A 6,750-nucleotide genomic window follows, 5' to 3' on the forward strand; every position below is an offset into this window, starting at 1 on the left:
CCTCCCTCCCCTTCCCTCTCCCTTCCCCCTCCCTTCCCCCTCCCTTCCCCTTCCCCCTCCCTCCCCTTCCCTCTCCCTTCCCCCTCCCTTCCCCTCCCCCCTCCCTTCCCCTTCCCCCTCCCTTCCCCTTCCCCCTCCCTTCACCCTCCCCTTCCCCTTCCCTTCCCCCTCCCTTCACCCTCCCCTTCACCCTCCCCCCTTTCCCCCTTCACCTCCCCCTCCCCCCCTTCCCCCTCCCTTTCCCTTCCCCCTCCTCCCCCACCCCCTTCTCCGCCCGCCCCCCCCCTTCTCCAGCAAAGCTGGGGCTGTGCTCCCCCTCCACTCCCCCCCCCCCCCAGGCCACATAGACGAGTGTCACAGTCATACAGCGTGGAAACAGGCCCTTCGGCCCAACTCGCCCACGCCGACCAACATGTCCCATCTACACGCCTCCCACTGCCCGCCTTTGGCCCATACCCCTCCAAACCTGCACTGACCGTGTACCTATTCAAATGTATTTTAAATGTTATAACAACTGCCTCAACTACCTCATCTGGCAATTCGTTCCATACACCCGCCTATCTCTCCCCTCTCACCTTAACCCTATGTCCTCTGGTTCTTGATTCCCTCCCTTCCCCTCCATTCCCCTTCCCCCTCCCTTCCCCTTTCCCCTTCCCCCTCCCTCCCCTTCCCCCTCCCTTCCCCTTCCCCTTCCCTTCCCCTCCCCCTCCCCTTCCCCTTCCCCCTCCCTTCCCCTTCCCCCCTCCCTTCCCCTTCCCCCTCCCTTCCCCTTCCCCCTCCCCCTTCCCCTTCCCCCTCCCTTCCCTTCCCCCTCCCTTCCCCTCCCCCCTCCCTTCCCCTTCCCCCTCCCTTCCCCTTCCCCCTCCCTTCCCCTTCCCCCCTTCCCCCTCCCTTCCCTTCCCCCTCCCTTCCCCTTCCCCCCTTCCCCCTCCCTCCACTTCCCCTCCCTCCCCTTCCCCCTCCCTTCCCCCCTTCCCCCTCCCTCCCCTTCCCCTCCCTCCCCTTCCCCCTCCCTTCCCCTTCCCCTTCCTTTCCCCTTCCCCTCCCTTCCCCTTCCCCCCTCCCTTCCCCTTCCCCTTCCTTTCCCCTTCCCCCTCCCTTCCCCTTCCCCCTCCCTTCCCCTTCCCTCTCCCTTCCCCTTCCCCCTCCCTTCCCCTTCCCCCTCCCTTCCCCTTCCCCCTCCCTTCCCCTTCCCCCTCCCTTCCCCTTCCCCTTCCCTTTCCCCTTCCCCTCCCTTCCCCTTCCCCCCTCTCTTCCCCTTCCCCCCTCCCTTCCCCTTCCCTCTCCCTTCCCCTTCCCCTCCCTTCCCCATCCCCCCTTCCTTCCCCTTCCCCCCTCCCATCCCCTTCCTTTCCCCTTCCCCCTCCCTTCCCCTTCCCCCCTTCCTTCCCCTTCCCTCTCCCTTCCCCTTCCCCTCCCTTCCCCTTCCCCCTCCCTTCCCCTTCCCCCTCCCTTCCCCTTCCCCCCTCCTTTCCCCTTCCCCCTCCCTTCCCCCTTCCCCCCTCCCTTCCCCTTCCCTCTCCCTTCCCCTTCCCCCTCCCTTCCCCTTCCCCCTCCCTTCCCCTTCCCCTCCCTTCCCCTTCCCCCTCCCTTCCCCTTCCCCCTCCCTCCCCTTCCCTCTCCCTTCCCCCTCCCTTCCCCCTCCCTTCCCCTTCCCCCTCCCTTCCGCTCCCCCTCCCCTTCCCCTTCCCCCTCCCTTCACCCTCCCCTTCCCCCTCCCCCCTTTCCCCTCCCCCCTTCCCCCTCCCCCCTTCCCCCCCTCCCCTTCCCCCCTTCCACCTCCCCCCTTCCCCCTCCCCCCCTTCCCCCTCCCTTCCCTTCCCCCTCCTCCCCACCCCCTTCCCCCTCCCTCCCCTTCCCCTCCCTCCCCTTCCCTCCCCTTCCTTTCCCCTTCCTCCTCCCTTCCCCTCCCTTCCCCTTCCCCCTCCCTTCCCCTTCCCCCTCCCTTCCCCTCCCCTCCTTCCCCTCCCCCCCTTCCCCCTCCCTCCCCTTCCCCTCCCTCCCCTTCCCTTCCCCTTCCTTTCCCCTTCCCCCTCCCTCCCCTTCCCCTCCCTCCCCTTCCCTTCCCCTTCCTTTCCCCTTCCTCCTCCCTTCCCCTTCCCTTCCCCTTCCCTTCCCCCTCCCTTCCCCTTCCCCTTCCCTTCCCCTTCCCCCTCCCTTCCCCTCCCTCCCCTTCCCTCTCCCTTCCCCCTCCCTTCCCCCTCCCTTCCCTTCCCCCTCCCTCCCCTTCCCTCTCCCTTCCCCCTCCCTTCCCCACCCCCCTCCCTTCCCCTTCCCCCTCCCTTCCCCTTCCCCCTCCCTTCACCCTCCCCTTCCCCCTTCCCTTCCCCCTCCCTTCACCCTCCCCTTCCCCCTTCACCCTCCCCCCTTTCCCCCTTCCACCTCCCCCTCCCCCCTTCCCCCTCCCTTTCCCTTCCCCCTCCTCCCCCACCCCCTTCTCCGCCCGCCCCCCCCCCTTCTCCAGCAAAGCTGGGGCTGTGCTCCCCCTCCACTCCCCCCCCCCCAGGCCACATAGACGAGTGTCACAGTCATACAGCGTGGAAACAGGCCCTTCGGCCCAACTCGCCCACGCCGACCAACATGTCCCATCTACACGCCTCCCACTGCCCGCCTTTGGCCCATACCCCTCCAAACCTGCACTGACCCCTTCCCCTCCCTCCCCTTCCCTTCCCCTTCCTTTCCCCTTCCCCCTCCCTCCCCTTCCCCTCCCTCCCCTTCCCTTCCCCTTCCTTTCCCCTTCCTCCTCCCTTCCCCTTCCCTTCCCCTTCCCCCTCCCTTCCCCTTCCCCTTCCCTTCCCCTTCCCCCTCCCTTCCCCCTCCCTCCCCTTCCCTCTCCCTTCCCCCTCCCTTCCCCCTCCCTTCCCCTTCCCCCTCCCTTCCCCTTCCCCCCTCCCTTCCCCTTCCCCTTCCTTCCCCTTCCCCTCCCTTCCCCTTCCCCCCTCTCTTCCCCTTCCCCCCTCCCTTCCCCTTCCCTCTCCCTTCCCCTTCCCCCTCCCTTCCCCTTCCCCCCTTCCTTCCCCTTCCCCCCTCCCTTCCCCTTCCTTTCCCCTTCCCCCTCCCTTCCCCTTCCCCCCTTCCTTCCCCTTCCCTCTCCCTTCCCCTTCCCCCTCCCTTCCCCTTCCCCCTCCCTTCCCCTTCCCCTTCCCCTTCCTTTCCCCTTCCCCCTCCCTTCCCCTTCCCCCCTCTCTTCCCCTTCCCCCCTCCCTTCCCCTTCCCTCTCCCTTCCCCTTCCCCCTCCCTTCCCCTTCCCCCCTTCCTTCCCCTTCCCCCCTCCCTTCCCCTTCCTTTCCCCTTCCCCCTCCCTTCCCCTTCCCCCCTTCCTTCCCCTTCCCTCTCCCTTCCCCTTCCCCCTCCCTTCCCCTTCCCCCTCCCTTCCCCTTCCCCCTCCCTTCCCCTTCCCCCCTCCTTTCCCCTTCCCCCTCCCTTCCCCTTCCCCCCTCCCTTCCCCTTCCCTCTCCCTTCCCCTTCCCCCTCCCTTCCCCTTCCCCCTCCCTTCCCCTTCCCCCTCCCTTCCCCTTCCCCCTCCCTTCCCCTTCCCCCTCCCTCCCCTTCCCGCTCCCTTCCCCCTCCCTTCCCCCTCCCTTCCCCTTCCCCCTCCCTTCCGCTCCCCCTCCCCTTCCCTTCCCCCTCCCTTCACCCTCCCCCTTCCCCCTCCCCCCTTTCCCCTCCCCCCTTCCCCCTCCCCCCCTTCCCCCTCCCTTCCCCTTCCCCCCCTTCCACCTCCCCCCTTCCCCCTCCCCCCCTTCCCCCTCCCTTTCCCTTCCCCCTCCTCCCCCACCCCCTTCCCCCTCCCTCCCCTTCCCCTCCCTCCCCTTCCCTTCCCCTTCCTTTCCCCTTCCTCCTCCCTTCCCCTTCCCTTCCCCTTCCCCCTCCCTTCCCCTTCCCCCTCCCTTCCCCTTCCCCCTCCCTTCCCCCTCCCTCCCCTTCCCTCTCCCTTCCCCCTCCCTTCCCCCTCCCTTCCCCTTCCCCCTCCCTCCCCTTCCCTCTCCCTTCCCCCTCCCTTCCCCTCCCCCCTCCCTTCCCCTTCCCCCTCCCTTCCCCTTCCCCCTCCCTTCACCCTCCCCTTCCCCCTCCCCTTCCTCCTCCCTTCACCCTTCCACCTCCCCCTCCCCCCCTTCCCCCTCCCTTTCCCTTCCCCCTCCTCCCCCACCCCCTTCCCCCTCCCTCCCCTTCCCCTCCCTCCCCTTCCCTTCCCCTTCCTTTCCCCTTCCTCCTCCCTTCCCCTTCCCTTCCCCTTCCCCCTCCCTTCCCCTTCCCCTTCCCTTCCCCTTCCCCCTCCCTGACTGAAAATGAACACAATATTCCAAATGTGGCTGAACCAAGATCTTGTACAACTGTAACATAATGCCCCAGCCTCTAGACTCTAGCGGGACAGGCAGCATCTCCGGAGAGAAGGAATAGGTGACGTTTCGGGTTGAGTCCCTTCTTCACACTGTAATCAAATTGCAATCAAATTGTAATCATGTATTGTCTTTCCACTGACTGGTTAGCACGCAACAAAACATTTTCACCACACCTCGGTACCCATAACAATAAACTACACTCAGAACTCAGGTGGGCAGTGATCTTATAGAGGTATAGGATCATCAGATGCTAGCATTTATTTATTTCACGAGGGGCCTAGAATACAAAACAGGGATGTAATGCCAAGGTTCTGTAAGGCGCTGATCGGGCTGCATTTGGAGAACTGTGAGTAATTTTGGGCCCCATATCTGTGGAAGGATGTGCTGGCTCTGGAAAGGGTCCAGAGGAGGTTTACAAGAATGATCCCAGGAATGAGTGAGTTAACATACAATGAGCGTTTGACAGCACTGGGCCTGTATTCGCTGGAGTTTAGAAGAATGAGGGGGGACCTCATTGAAACTTACTGAATAGTGAAAGGCCTTGATAGAGCAGTTATGGAGAGGATATTTCCAATAGCGGGAGAATATAGGACCAGAGGTCATAGCCTCAGAATTAAAAGACGTCCCTTTAGGAAGGAGATGAGGAGGAATTTATTTAGTCAGAGGGTGGTGGTTTTCATTGCCACAGATGGCTGTGGAGGCCGTCTAATGACTAATCCATGTCTAATCTTCTGGAATTTTTTGAGGATGTGACAATAAAATGGATGAAGGGGAGCCAATGGACGTAGTGTATCTAGACTTTCAGAAAGCCTTTGATAAGGTCCCACACGGGAGATTGATGAGCAAAATTAGTGCACATGATATTGGGGGTAGGGTATTGACATGGATAGAAAATTGGTTGGCAGACAGGAAGCAAAGAGTAGGAATAAATGGGTCCTTTTCAGAATGGCAGGCGGTGACGAGTGGAGTGCCGCAAGGCTCGGTGCTGGGGCTGCAACTATTTACAATATATATTAATGATTTAGATGATGGAATTAGAAGTAACATTAGCAAGTTAGCGGATGACACAAAGCTGGGTGGCAGTGTGAACTGCAAAAAGGATGTTCGGAGGTTGCAGGGTGACTTGGACAGGTTGAGTGAGTGGCGGATGCAGTCTAATGTAGATAAATGTGAGGTTATCCACTTTGGTGGCAAAAACAAGGAGGCAGATTATTACCTCAATGGTGTCAGATTAGGTAAAGGGGAAGTGCAACGAGATCTGGGTGTCCTTGTACACCAGTCACTGAGAGTAAGTGTGCAGGTCCAGCAGGCAGTGAAGAAAGCTAATGGCATGTTGGCCTTCATAACGAGAGGATTTGAGTATAGTATCAAAGTCCTTCTGCATTTGTATCGGGCCCTGGTGAGAGCACATCTCGAGTATTGTATGCAGTTTTGGTCTCCTAATTTGAGGAAGGACGTCCTTGCTTTTGAGGTAGTGCAGTGTAGGTTCACGAGGTTAATCCCTGGGATGGCGGGACTGTCATATAAGGAAAGATTGGAAATACTGGGCTTGTATTCACTGGAGTTTAGAAGGATGAGAGGGGATCTTATTGAGAGGTATAAAATTATAAGAGGATTGGACAAGCTAGATGCAGGAAAAATGTTCCCAATGTTGGAGGAGTCCAGAACCAGGGGCCACAGTCTTAGAATAAAGGGGGCGCCATTTAAAACTGAGGTGAGAAGAACTTTTTCAACCAGAGAGTTGTGAATTTGTGGAATTCTCTGCCACAGAAAGCAGTGGAGGCCAATTCACTGGATGAATTTAAAAGAGAGTTAGATAGAACTCTAGGGGCTAGTGGAATCAAGGGATATGGGGAATTGTGGATGATCAGCCATGAACACAATGAATGGCAGTGCTGGCTTGAAGGGCCAAATGGCCTCCTCCTGCACCTATTTTCTATGTTTCTATGTCAATGGATATTTTTATTGCTGAGATAGATAGATTCTTGATTGGTACAGGTGTCAGGTGTTATGAGAAGAAGGCATGAGAATGGAGTTGAGAGGGGAAGATAGACCAGCCATAGATTGAATGGCAGAGTAGACAATGGGCCGAATAGCCCAATTCTGCTCCTATCACTATGGAATATAAGCAGAGTACAGGGTGAATGCACAGTCTTTTACCCAGAGTAGGGGAATCAAGAACGAAAGGGCATAGGTTTATGTTGAGGAGGGAAAGACAATAGGAGCCTGAAGGTCAACCTTTTTACACAAAGGGTGGTGGGTGTAGGGAACGAGCTGCCAGAGGAAATAGGAGGCAGGTACATGGATGGGACAGGTTTATCGAGATATGAGCCAAACACAGGCAGGTGGGACTAGTGTAGATGGGGCATCTTGGTCGACGTGGGCAAGTTAGGCTGAAGGGCCAGTT

Source organism: Rhinoraja longicauda, chromosome 29 (assembly GCF_053455715.1).
Source record: "Rhinoraja longicauda isolate Sanriku21f chromosome 29, sRhiLon1.1, whole genome shotgun sequence".
In the NCBI taxonomy this organism is placed as follows: Eukaryota; Metazoa; Chordata; class Chondrichthyes; order Rajiformes; family Arhynchobatidae; genus Rhinoraja; species Rhinoraja longicauda.